The sequence below is a fragment of the Arachis ipaensis genome, chromosome B1 (genome assembly GCF_059453495.1).
Source record: "Arachis ipaensis isolate K30076 ecotype BB chromosome B1, ASM5945349v1, whole genome shotgun sequence".
Classification (NCBI taxonomy): domain Eukaryota; kingdom Viridiplantae; phylum Streptophyta; class Magnoliopsida; order Fabales; family Fabaceae; genus Arachis; species Arachis ipaensis.
Window position 1 is genome coordinate 63,698,669 of NC_142436.1, and position 13,923 is coordinate 63,712,591.

Consider the following 13,923-nt stretch of genomic DNA (forward strand, 5'->3'; position numbering starts at 1 on the left):
TTAGTTTCTTGTGTTCCTTCCATTTTTGCAAGCTTCCTCTCCATTCTCTAAGCCATTCCTGCCCTATAAAACCTGAAACACTTAACACATGGATCATGGCATCGAATGGTATAAAGGAGAATTAAAATACACAAATTAAAGGTCTCTAGAAAGTAAGTTTTCAACTATAGAACAAAATTAGGAAGGAATTGTAAAATCATGCAAATCATATGAATAAGTGGGTAAAGACTTGATGAAACCACTCAATTAAACACAAGATAAATCATAAAATAGTGGTTTATCAAGTTTCGCCGCATTCCAAGTAGCGTAGGATTGGGTCTATCCATGAGGGGGGGCTCGGCGTCTGGGTTGCGCACAAGATGATTGCGGGTTCAGTCACCAGCCCCTAGATTAGAGACCTGTTTCCTATTCTGGGTTTGGTACTTGCGAACTTGGAGAGGAGGTCTGCTCGGGCATTTCTTTCTCTGGGGACATGTTAAACCACGACTTCCTCAAAGCTTTGGCATAGCTCTTTTACCTTCTTCAGGTGTTTTTGTAATAGTGTGTCCCTGGCCTGGCAGCTGCTGTTTATTGGCTACCACGACCTGGCTAACCTCCTCATCGTTGATGTATTCTTTAGCCACACTTTGAATTTCTTGCATGGTCTAGACAGGCTTGGTGGTGAGGTGCTTTCTGAAGTCCTCATTTAGCAAGCCGTTCGTCAGGTAGAGACTAGCTACCAAGTCGGTGAGGCCATCAATTTCCAAGCATTAATCGTTGAATCTGTCCAGGAACTTTCTAGTTGGCTCTCCGGGTTTTTGGGTAACCCCCAGCAAGTTGATCGGGTGTTTTTCCTTGGCTATGTGTGTGGTGAATCGAGCTAGGAAGCTTCAGGAGATGTCCGCGCAGGTCGTGATGGATCCATGTGGGAGTGCGTTAAACCATCAAATTGTTGAGCCAGCTAGCGTCACAGGGAATGCTCGGCACCTAACCGCGTCGCCTACTCCCTCCAAATTCATTCTTGCTTCAAATGCCGTGAGGTGTTCCTGGGGGTCCTTAGTCCCGTCGTACCTCATGTCCGTCAGCTTGTCGAAATTTCTCAGAAGACGGACCTTGTGGATCAAGGGGTGGAAAGGGATGGCTCCCATGATGATGGGTTCCAGCCGTTTCCTGGCTTTTTTCTTTTGGGACTCCCCACAGCTTTCGGATCTACCTCGAGTAGATCGGGAGGTCGCTTGTGTGTGTGTTTCGTCTTCGTGTTTTGTTGAACTCCTTTCTCGGTTCTCGTATCTCCGGGAGGGGAAGTGGGTGCAGGATTAGCTGACGTCTCCGTGAGATTGACTCCTCATTGCTAGCTCCCTTTTAAGGTTTTCCACTCTGTATCTAAGCTCCTGCATAATCTTAGCGCTGTCGGCTCCCGTCCCTCCGAAGGGACGTCTTTCAGGGGTCTTCGTGTAGATTGGCTAGTTTGGCTGAGCGGAGGGTCGTGGTTGTTCGCCGGTGTGGGCTGTCGAACTCTCCCCACTCAGGCGAACCCCTCCTCCTTCGCAAAGTTCCTCCAACATGTGGAGTCACTCCATGTCTGCTTCAGGGTCCCCATAGACGGCGCCAATGTTCGTCACCTAAGGTACCTTGGGTACTCGACGGGTCAGATGGTGTGGAGAGAATAAGCGGGTGAGGCCTTGAACGGACTTGGAGCGAGAGTAGAGATGTAAGCTGGAAGTTGGTGACATCGGAGACGGCGTGGACGGGGGGTGGCCACCTACAAGGACACTCCGACGATCAAGTCAGCGTCCGTACGAGGTGATAGCCGAATTGGGTAAGATATCACATACCTTGGTCTTCCCTTATATACTGTGTTGGGTGGGCCCATAGGTGACCTACCCCACTGGCCAAAAAATTTTCATGAGCTGTGCTAGTCCACGTGGAGAAGAGCAGGACGTTCCAGTTTCTGGGTCGGGGGTCTCGGGTACCGCCTCGAGGGTACCGACCCGACCGGTTGCTAGGCGTAGTGACTTGAGCCGCTTTGTGGCAAGTCGCGCGTGCTTCGGGTTGGGTGTGGGGGACCGACCCGTTGGGTTGCCTCTGTTGTGGAGGCTGGTTCGGGGTTTGGGTCGGAGGCAGTGGTCCGACCCGTCGGGTAAGCGGGCTGGACTGTTGCAGTCCGTAACAAATAGAAAGTACAATATTTGATTATAAAAAATCTTAAAGCTAAGAGTAAAAATAAAAAAAATTTCGAGTTTTTTATTTTTAAATCTATACCGATCAAATATGATGCACTATAATAAAATATATTTTTTTATTTTTAAATAAATCGAAATACTTTCTAAATTTATAAAAATTTCTATAAATAAGAAGCCCGTCTCAATCATATATATATAATAAGTGACTAATAACACATTTATGAAACCTTTAATAATTTAATAAGAGTGTTTTTTATTATTAGACTAAATTATTATTTTTATTTATGAATGTTTAACACCGACAAATCTATCTAAATAGAAATAAAATTATACTCAAAAAAATTAATTTTAGTTGACAAAATTATCTAAATACTAAAAATTATTTTAAACTTTTAAATTACCCACTTTTTCTATCCTAACTTCATCTCCAATTTTTAAATTCATCTTTTTTTTTTCACTATACACAAGTTCAGCATTCAGATTTGAGAGCTAAATTACAAAAATATATGAAACAACATAACATAAGTCTTTTTAAATTTGATCCAGCTTTATTGGTGTCACTTTTTTTCTCCTTTTTCATCCCATTTAGTAAAATTGTTAGAGAAAATTTTACTTTCCTCTTTTGTGAGATGCTAAAATGACACTTTTATCCTCCTCTATTTTATAAATGAACATTCCCCTCCCTTCTAATTTTAAAAACCTCCTCTTTAATCCATTTTAAATTTTTTGTGTTAACTAATGTTAATTTTATCCATTTTTTAAGAAAAATAAATTATTTTTTGAAAAAATATCTATTAACAAAAATTTTATTTTTTATTATTAAATTTTGCTTACCAAAATACCCTTTAATAAATTATTCTTTTATTGATTAAATTGTATTTTTACCAAAATATTTTCAAAAAAATAATAATTAAATTATTTTTTTCTAAGATACCTATCCTTTAATAATTTTTTAATGATTAAATTGTGATTTTACTAAAATTTTTGTTAACAATTATTTTTATATTTAGTATTAATTTTTTGATATCAATATATATTATTTTAACATTAAATAAAAAAATCTTACCACTGTTAATATGTATAACAATTAATATATATTGACATTGAAAAATAATCTTACTAAAATTTTTTATTTAATGTTAAAATAATATATAGATATCAAAAAATTAATAGTTAAATAGAAAAAAATTGTTAACAAAAATTTTGGTAAAATTATAATTTAATAATTAAGAAATTGTTGAAGGGTATTTTAGAAAAAATAATATAATTATTAAATTTTTTTTTAAAATATAATTTAATCAATAAAATAATAATTTATTAAAAGATATTTTGGTAAGTAAAATTTAATGATAAAAAATAAAATTTTTGCTAATTTTTTTAAAAATTAATTTTTTCTTAAAAAATGGATAAAATTAACATTAGTTAACACAAAGTTTAAAATAGATTAAAGAGGAGGTTTTTTAAAAGTTAGAAGTGAGAGGAATGTACATTTATAAAATAGAAGAGATGAGTGTCATTTTAGCATTTCGCAGAGTGAAATTTTCTCAAATTGTTATCGATGATGTTGGTTCATTGAATGAGCATTGAAAATTTTGAGATAGCTTACTCATCTTAATTTGCACTTGAATATTATTTTTATATCAGGAGAGTTGAAAAACTCTAATGTCATTGAAGATGCTATTGTAACACCTCGAAGGTCACTACTTTTTAGTGACAGCAGCAATGCAATTTTTTTGGTATCCTCGATTTCTTTGCTATTGGTGTCATCAAATACTCAAACTCTTCTTCTCTTCTTTTTGATATCTCTCTTTTACTTTTGTATTTATTAGTTATAAAATATGAACAAAAAATTCTACAATTATCCATCTTTTATCAGTGTCAGTATTAGTTTGTATCTGCTTCAAAAATTCTATTGCAATTCAACCATTTTTTGGTTAAAATTTTTATCTTTACCTTCAATTTTAATAAAACCAGAAAAAAAGTAAATGAGTGTTGATAAGAAACAGAAGGAGAAAAACAAAAAAGAAACAAAGAAAAAAAATTAGAGAAAACAAAGTTAAGGTAGTTAAGGAATAAGAACTAGAAAAAAGATAAATTTTTTTCATGAAAAAAAAAAGAGATGAATACAGAAGGCATTTGAAAAAAAAATTTTTGAATGAAAGTAGAATAAGTTAGAAAGAATAAATTTTTTGACTATCTGAAAAGAGAGAGAAAGGTTAGAAAAAGAGTAGCTTAACAATTTAAAATAATTTTTTAGTATTTAAATAATTTTGTTAACTAAAATCGATTATCTATGAGTATAATTTCAATTGTTTTTATAAATTTATCAGTATTTTAAACATTTATAATTATAAGAGATAATTTACTCTTTTTATTATTAAAATATTTGCTAGGAGTACAATTTTTCATGAATTATCTTATTAAAGTGTAATGTTTGTTACTCGTTGAGCTCATCATCTATAATAATATAATATTTTATTTTGTTAGGAGATAAAAAAGTTTTCTCTTACTACTTAAAAAATAATTAAAAAATTAAAAATCATATGTGTGAGAGAGATCAATTTACTCTATTTATTCACAAGGTAATGTATTGGTTTCAATTAAGTCCTTTATTTTTTAAAATGGCTAAATATATATATTTTTTTTTAGAAACATGAATCTTTGTTAATCCAAACGTTATTAGTTATTTTAGTATTGTTGATGTGCAGTTAAGTATCAATTTGATAATTTACTACAAATTGACGTGGACAAATAATAAAATTAACTCAAATAAGTAATTGCTAAATTGGTATCTAGCTGCATACATCAATAACATTAAAATGACTAATAATATTTGAATTAATAAAAACTCGCATTTTTAAAAATAAAAAATATATTTAATCATTTTAAAAAATAAAAAACTTGACTGAAATTAAAGAAATTAAAAATTTCAGAGACTATTTAAAATATTATCTCATTTAGCCATTATCTCACATCCATATTTATATGTCATATCTGATAAATGACGAACTTCAGCAAATTTTTATTGGAAAAGTTCAGCAGGTTGATTTATATATAGCTGCGTAAGAGATATCTAAATCACCAAAAAGTGTCCCAAGAAAAAAAAATAATAAAAATGAAAAGAAAAAAAAGAAGGAAGTATCACTACCTAATAAACACTCAATCCGGTATGTATCTATCTCATCTCTCTCAATTAATGTAAGATCCAGAATTTTTAAAAAATTTTATTATGAGTCAATTTTAAATTATTTATTCATTAAAAATTTTAATTTTAAAAATTATTTTATTAAGGCTAATCAAATCAAGTGTTGACAGTTAAATTTAGATTTTTATCTAATTTTATAATTATTGAATAATTTTTATATTTAAATTAAAAAGTTTAATAATGGTAAAATAATAAAGATTTTATTATTTATTTTAAATAATTGAGATTTTAGAAATTAATATTTTAATTCTTATGAATAAAGAAAATTAATTATATTATCCCTAATTATTGAATTTGAACATTTTATTGAGAATAATTTGTGAAATTGATGAAGAAATAGTATCTTATATATTATTATTGTTGGATTAAAATTTATTTCTAATTACTATATTATCCCTATTTTCATTTGAAATTACAAAATTACCCTTAAACCTAATATCACCTAAACCCTAATTTCCAAATTGGAAAAACCCTAACCCAGCTACCCTTTCCCCCAAAACCCAGTAGCAGCAGCACACACACGATTTTCCTTTTTCCATGAAAGAAAGAAACAGAAGCAGAAAGGGAGAGGGAGACGGAGTTGCGACAGAGGAGAGGAGGAGGGAAGCTCATCACGTCGCCGTCGCCCTCACCGCGTCGCGCCGCCGCTGCAATCCATGCCATCTTCGTCATCGCCAGGGGGAAGCCAGCGCCGCCAGTGTCACCGTCGCCGAGCCTCCTCCACACCCAGCCCTTGTCATGCCGCGTTGCACGCAGGAGGGTCACTAGGGGAGAGCGGCGCCGAAGAGAAAGAGAGGCCAAACGTGGGGCCTCCGTTGTTATCCTCGCTGCTGACTAGCTCGCCGCCGTCCAATGCGAAGCCAGCTACTGTTGTCGCATCTCCCAGTCATCCCTGCCACCGCGGTGCCGCCAGAAAGGAGGTCGTTGGGTCGCACAGAGTGCGAGAGAGAGAAAGTATGGGAGCAGAGGAGAGAGAGGGGTTTCTGCTGCTTCTGCCGCTCGAAACCCTGTTGCTGTCGCAGGAAAATTCCCTCGGTAAGGGTTTTAAGTTGGTTCTCCTTTCCATTGAGTTTTCGGGAACCTCATTGTCGCTGCATGTTGTTCAGGTCACCGCTGCCGCTTGAGGTGGCTGTTGGGCTGCCACCGAACCGGTTCAGAGACCGTCGCTGTTTCAGTTCAGCCGTTCTTTCTTCGTTTCAGTAAGTATTTTTTATTTGAAAGCCCTTTAGTTACTGTTCTGTTATCTCACGATGAGGTTTGTGACGCATATTGCTATAAGATTGAGTCTCAGTTATTATATGTTGCGATTAGAGTCGTTGTAGTTGCTGAGAAAGCGGTTTGGAGCTGGGGTTGCAGCTGCCGCCGTTGCGGGCCGAGGGAGAATGAGTTATGGTGTGTTTTTGAGTTTTCAAGTTTCGACGATCGAGGTAGGGGCCTTTTCAGAACAGCACTTTTTATAAATTGGAATTATTATATACGGATATTGATGTGAGAAAATGTATCTTTGAGTGATTGTATAAGTCTTATGTAATTGTTGGTTGTCTTGAATGAATATGAATGTTTGTTTGGCTGGGTTATTGTTCGGTTTTGTGAAATGATCAGTTCTTGAAATGTTTCTTTAAAGTTAATTTGTAAAAGCTTTGAAATCGAGTTCATCCTTTTGGAAATTGATTTGAGTTTGAATTCAGCATTCTTGAAATCTGAAAATGATGCACATTGGAAGCAGCTTGATTTTTAATTGATTTGGTTTTGAACCCCTTGAAGAGGGTTATGGAATGGTTTGGTTGGGACCCGGAAAGGGTGGCAAAGTCCAAGTTTTAGGGGAGGCGCTACCGAAATTCCTAGAAAATCCAAGTCCTTATTTGGAAATGTTATTTGGAAAATTATGAATTTAAGGCCTTTACCATTTTACTTGGGAAATTGTGAATTCAAGACTTTTATTATCTTCACTTGAATCATTTATGAAAGCGATAAAATTATGCTTTGAAAAGAATCTTTGAAAAGAAGTTATGCCTTAGCTTTGTTTCCTAAGAAAAGCATTATATTTTTTGGCGCAAGTCATTTGGAAGAGAATTATGTTTTAAAGCTGTTTAAATAGTGGAAAGAGTTTATGTTTTCCTAGATTTGACTTAAACACGGTTTATGTTATTTGAATTTGACTTAAAGGTTTCAGTTATAGAAATTTAAGTGACTTTGAAAGAACTTGGATTTCGATTTACAAATTTCAACTTTTGACATTTTAGGGAAGGTTTAAAGTATTCCTTGAATTTTGGTTTAGCAAAACTAAAATGATTTCCGAGCCGCTGGAAACGTTTCAGGTTTTAACATGGTGTTGGACTTGGTTTTGGTTTAAGTAAAAGAGATGGTTTTGGAAATGCATTCGGAGTAGTTGATTACACGATTTGGTTTGGCTTAGATTCTATTTTTTCGATACTCAAACCGAGAAGCTAAGGTTTTAAAGACTTCAAACGAATTTCAGGAAGTGAGTTGTGTTATTCTCCCCTAAAGTCTTGAGACTCTACTAAGGATCTTTTGTTACCAAATCTTGTTTTAGAATGAATGATTTTGAATCTCGCAAAAATGGCTTTTGGTTTGGTGTGGTTTCTGAAATATTTGGAAAGATGTTGTGGAGAGTTGCCTTATTTTTAAAAGAGAAATTATGTTTGAGGAGAAGTGGTTAGCCACCACGTGCTCAGTAACCATGTTTTAAAAAGGGAAATTTACATTTGAGGAAAAGTAGCTTATGAGCCTGAAATGGTTTGAGGAATGGAGATTTTAAAGCCAAGGCTAGAAAGAATTAATTATTGATTTCAAAGTAAAGTGAATTGAGAAAAGCGATTTATGGCTTGAATGATGATTTTATGAGTTTGATGATGTTGGATGGTGGAAGTGCTATTGTGTTATGAGCCGGAATGGCTGTATATGTTAATGAATTATGGCTGATTGTGGAATATGTTATGAGCCGGAATGGCTGTATATGATAATGAATCATAGCTGACTATGGATCATGGATTTAAGTCGGATGGTTGAGATGAATGTTGATTTATGGATGAGAATAAATGAATATATGTTGAGTTATTGATATTGTGATTGTTGCACTCTACCTATCTGAGATACAAGTTTCCCTGGGTGAAAGCAGTGGCTAGCCACCACATGCTCCAAGTGGAGACTTAATACTCTGCTGACCCTATGTCGTAAGTGTGGCCGGACACTGTGAAAGTTCTGGATGAGCTCACCCCCGTGAATATACACCAGTGAGGGTGTTGGATGTGAATTATGATTATGATTGTGAATAACTCGAGTTGAGGATGCACGACAGAGAGACAGTCCAATGGTTAGCTACCAGGACTTGTCGGGTTGGCTTTATAACCGACAGATGATATCATCAGCCACTAGGACAGGCATTCATCATATACATCTATGTGACATTGTTTGAGTGTGCATATTGAACTTGGTTTGCCATTGTGATTAATTGTGGTTAACTACTAATTCTTCTACTTGAAGTAATTGTTTGTTTGTGCTTGAACTTTCCTACTTGTGTTTGCGACTGGGATTCTGTTGGACCGTGGTGATTGGTTGTTATTTGGACTATTTGGGCCTAGGGCCGTGGTTGATTATGAGGTGGGCCGAAGGCCGTGTTTGGTTGATGTTTTTGGTTTAGAAAAGTATGAAAAACTAATCTGGTTCAGTATAGATAAACCTTTTGAAAGGCTTTTGAATTTTTAAGAAACGAACAGTTTCCTCTTTCAGAAAAGATTTCAGATTTTTCTTTATAGTAAACCTTTGCTTTTGAAAAGATGCATAAGGCGGTTATTAATCACTGAAAATGATTTTATCTCGCGTATCTTATTATAGTAATTCTACAACCTTATAGTGAGAACCTTTTTGAGGATGATGTTCTCACTCCCCTACATGTCTTTTCTTTTTCAGGTTATGGACGACGAAGTTCGGAAGAGTTTATTTCTTTTTTGTTAGATGAAATTTTTGTATTATTTTAGTAATTATGTTTCCCTCGCCTTTAACTTTGCAAGTTTTGTAAGAGGGATAGGATTTTGATATGAGATGCTTGTAAATTATTATTATTATTATTATTATTATTATTATTATTATTATTATTATTATATATATATATATATATATATATATATATATATATATATATGTATGTATTTCCTGTGAGTATTGTAATTTATATTGTAAGTATGAATGTATGTTTTCGAAAGATTCGGTCTAAGTTTTAAACAGGATCTTATTTTAGTATTAAATATTATAAGAGTCGTCGTAATACCCGAGCTATCAGAGTGGCGCAGTGATGAGCAGATAATTTATACGCTTTTTGGCATTATTTTTAGGTAGTTTTTAGTATAATTTAGTTAGTTTTTACTATATTTTTATTAGTTTTTATGCAAAATTCACATTTCTGGACTTTACTATGAGTTTGTGTGTTTTTCTATGATTTCAGGTATTTTCTGACTGAAATTGAGGAACTTGAGCAAAAATCTGATTCAAAGGCTGAAAAAGGACTGCAGATGCTGTTGGATTCTGACCTCCCTGCACTCGAAATGGATTTTCTGGAGCTACAAAAACCCAATTGACGCGATCTCAATTGCGTTGGAAAGTAGACATCCAGGGCTTTCTAGAAATATATAATAGTTTAAACTTTTCACGAGTTTTTATGACGCAAACTGGCATTCAAATTCCAACTTCATGCCCTATTCTGAAGTTAAACGCCAGAAACAGGTTACAAACCAGAGTTAAACACCACAAACAGGCTGCAACCTGGCGTTTAACTCCAAGAGAAGTCTCTACACGTATACAGCTCAATGCTCAACCCAATCACACACAAAGTGGGCCCCGGAAATGGATTTCTGCATCATTTACTTATCTCTGTAAACCCTAGTAACTAGTTTAGTATAAATAGGACTTTTCACTATTGTATTCGAGGTCTTGGTTATTCTGGTTCCCCCTCTGGGACCGAAACCAATGAACAACATTATCACTTATGTATTTTCAACGGTTGGGTTTCTACACCCCATAGATTAAGGTGTGGAGCTCTGCTGTTCCTCATGAATTAATGTAAAGTACTATTATTTTTCTATTCAATTCAAGCTTATTCTTATTCTAAGATATTCATTCACACCCAAGAACATGATGAATGTGATGATTATGTGACACTCATCACCATTCTCACCTATGAACGCGTGCCTGACAACCACTTCCGTTCTACATGAAAACAAGCTTGAATGCATATCTCTTAGCCTCCTGGTTCACGATCAGAGTCTTCGTGGTATAAGCTAGAATTATTGGTGGTCATTCCTGAGATCCGGAAAGTCTAAACCTTGTCTGTGGTATTCCGAGTAGGATCTGGGAAGGGATGACTGTGACGAGCTTCAAACTCGCGAGTGTTGGGCGTAGTGACAGACGCAAAAGGATCAATGGATCCTATTCCAACATGAGTGAGAACCGACAGATGATTAGCCGTGCGGTGACAGTGCATTTGGACCATTTTCACTCAGAGGACGGACGGTAAAATAAAAGTAAACATAACTTATCAATGCACATGGGTTTTTAATTTTTCTGTTTTCACATGAGTAGGTACCAAAACCCCAAAGATCACAACTTGAGCTTCCAACCACAAGCAAACTTCCAATATGACTCCAACAAGTACCAACAAGCTCCAAAAGCTTTCAAACTCACAACAAACAAGCTATATACACACCAAACATCACTAATCAAGCTAGGGCTCAACAAAAACATAATGTCACAAGGGTTTTCAAGAGCTCTTACCTTGTTCAACAATTTTGGAAGCCAAAACCACCAACAATCAAGTGCTAGAGTGTATCTAAAACACCCAAGACACAAGATTTCCTTCAAAACCAAATCCTAAAACTCGAAATGAACAAGGGCACGAAAACTGGGCAAGAAAACTCAAGGAACTTACCACAAAGCTTAGGTAAAAAACGACGAGCTCAGCAAGAGTTTTGCGTAGCCGCTAACGGCACACGAATCAGAGCACCGTAGCTCGAGATATCGCGGATTGAATGGAGAAGTGAATAGTGCACTTCTCTCTTCTCCTTTCCCTCTTCTTCTTTTCTGCAATGTGTGTGTGTTTATGGGGTGAAGGGTTCATATATGTTGGACTTGGGCCCAACTTGGGCCCGGTCCAACCCGTTGGCGTTTTTAGCCCGTTTCGGCCCAACTTTGGGCCAAACCTTTAACACTAACGTCCGGTTTTTTATTCCTAATATTTTTCTATAGTTTTCGACTGTTTTCTCTTTTTTCTCGTACAGTACCGGGTAGACTTGAACCGGTTCAACCGGTTTAACTGTCGGTTTGTAATTTTTTACGGTTTTTCACAGAAAACACATTTTCTGACTCAGAAAGACTTACTGAGTCCAAAAATCATATTTAAATCCCTAAATTCTCATTCTAACTTTCTAGAATCTAATTTGGACATTTAAATAATTTTATTCATAAAAAATCCAGTTCTTATAGCTACTGGCTCTGAATTGAGGTATGCTGATACTTCTTCCATAGAACTTAGCAGTGGGAGTTGTATAAGATCCCAGAGTTCTCTTGAACTCTTCATTCCCACTTGGGTTCATGATTAGATGAAGAAAGAAGAAGATAGAAGGAGTAAAAGAAGACATAGAAGTAAAAGAAGTGAATAAGAATTAAAATATTTTTATTTTTTATTAATTAGTTAATTAATTTTTTCAAAAATTAAGTTAAATTAATTTAAAAAGATTTGAATTTTAATTGTTAAATTTTCGAAAATAGAGAAGGGAAGAGAAGAAGAGATTTTCCAAAATTGAGAGAGAAGAGAGTTAGTTAGGTGGTTTTGAAAAAGAAGAGATAGAAGAAGATATTATTTTCAAAAATTAAGGAGGGAAGAGTTAGCTAGGAGGTTTTGAAAAAGATGAGAGAGAAGAAGAGAGATATTTTCAAAAATTAAGGAAGAGAAGAGTTAGTTAGGAGGTTTTGAAAAAGATAAGAGAGAAGATAAGATATTAATTAAGAAAGGATAAAAAATAAAAATAAAAATAAAAATAAAAGATAAGATATGAAACAAAAAGATAAGATTAGAAAATTGATTTTGAAAAATAATAAATTTTTAAAAATTTGAAATTTGAAAAAGATAAGATGAGATTTTTTAATTTTGAAAAAGATAAGATTTTTTTTAAAAAGATATTATTTTTACTTTTGAAAATTTTGATTTTTGAAAACTTGACAACTAAGATAAGATAAGATAAAATTTTAAAATCAAAATCTGAATTTTTATTTGTTATTTTCGAAAATTATGTTAAAAGTTGGTTAGAAAAGATATTGAAGAGAGAGAAAAATAAGTAAAAGACACCAAACTTAAAATTTTTAGATCTAGTGTACCCAATTTTCGAAAGTTTGGAGAGAAAACACAATGGGACACCAAACTTAAAAATTTTAAGATCAAGACACAAATAAAACATAAGAACACTTTGAATGTTAACAAGAACACAAAGAAGAAGACTCAAAGTACTCAAGAACATGAAAAGAACACAAAACTTAAAATTTTTAGAAAACCAAGACAAAATTTTCAAAAATTGCAAGAAAAATAAAAAGAAAACACCAAACTTAAAAATTGAAACAAGATTTAAACAAAGAAAAATTATTTTTGAAAAATTTTTAGAAGGAAAGACTCACAGGAACAACTATTCACAAGAAAATAGACACATTCAAAGAACACAAGTCAGAGGATGCCAAAAATAAACTATATGAAAAAGGTTTTTGAAAAAGCTTTAAAAATTTTTGAAATTGAAAAGCATGAACAGGAAGGACTCAATACCAAGAACAAAAATTAAACAAAGAAAAGAAAAATATTTTTGAAAAAGTTTTTAGAATTTTTTGAAAATCAAGAAGAAGAAAATTAAAATCATGGACTTAACAATCCCCGACAACGGCGCCAAAAACTTGGTGCGCATGTATGCAAAACCCACACTATTTTGTATAGCAGCAGTACCAACAAGTGCACTGGGTCGTCCAAGTAATACTTGAGCGAGTCAGGGTCGATCCCACGAGGATTGTGGCTTGAAGCAAGCAATGGTTGTCTTACAGGTCTTACTCAGGCGGAATCAGAAGTTTGTTGATTGTATGTTGATTGATTATATGTGATAAATGCTTGGAAGGGATGAAACCAATTGGATTAGCTATTAGGAATTATATGCTTGGAATTGAGTTGAGAGTTGGAGTTGCTTTGTCTTTCTGAACTAACTCTGGTACTACTGTCTTCTTTGCTTGTGAATGATCTTCTTCTATGGCAGGCTGTAAGTGATCAAAGCCATTGCCCGTGGTTATTGATCTCCTCTACTACAGAATGAACGCCATGGCCCTTGGTCATTCAATCCAATGGAGGGTGAAGCTCTAGCAAGTTATCCTCTTGGCGATCCTACTCAAAACGCCACAGACAAGGTCGAATCTTCCGGATCAGAGAACGCTGCTTCTTGGATTCTAGCCTATACCACAGAGACCCTAATCTCCCCAGAGATCGGCTGAACTGGTGTCTTGAGAAGTTTCCATCGA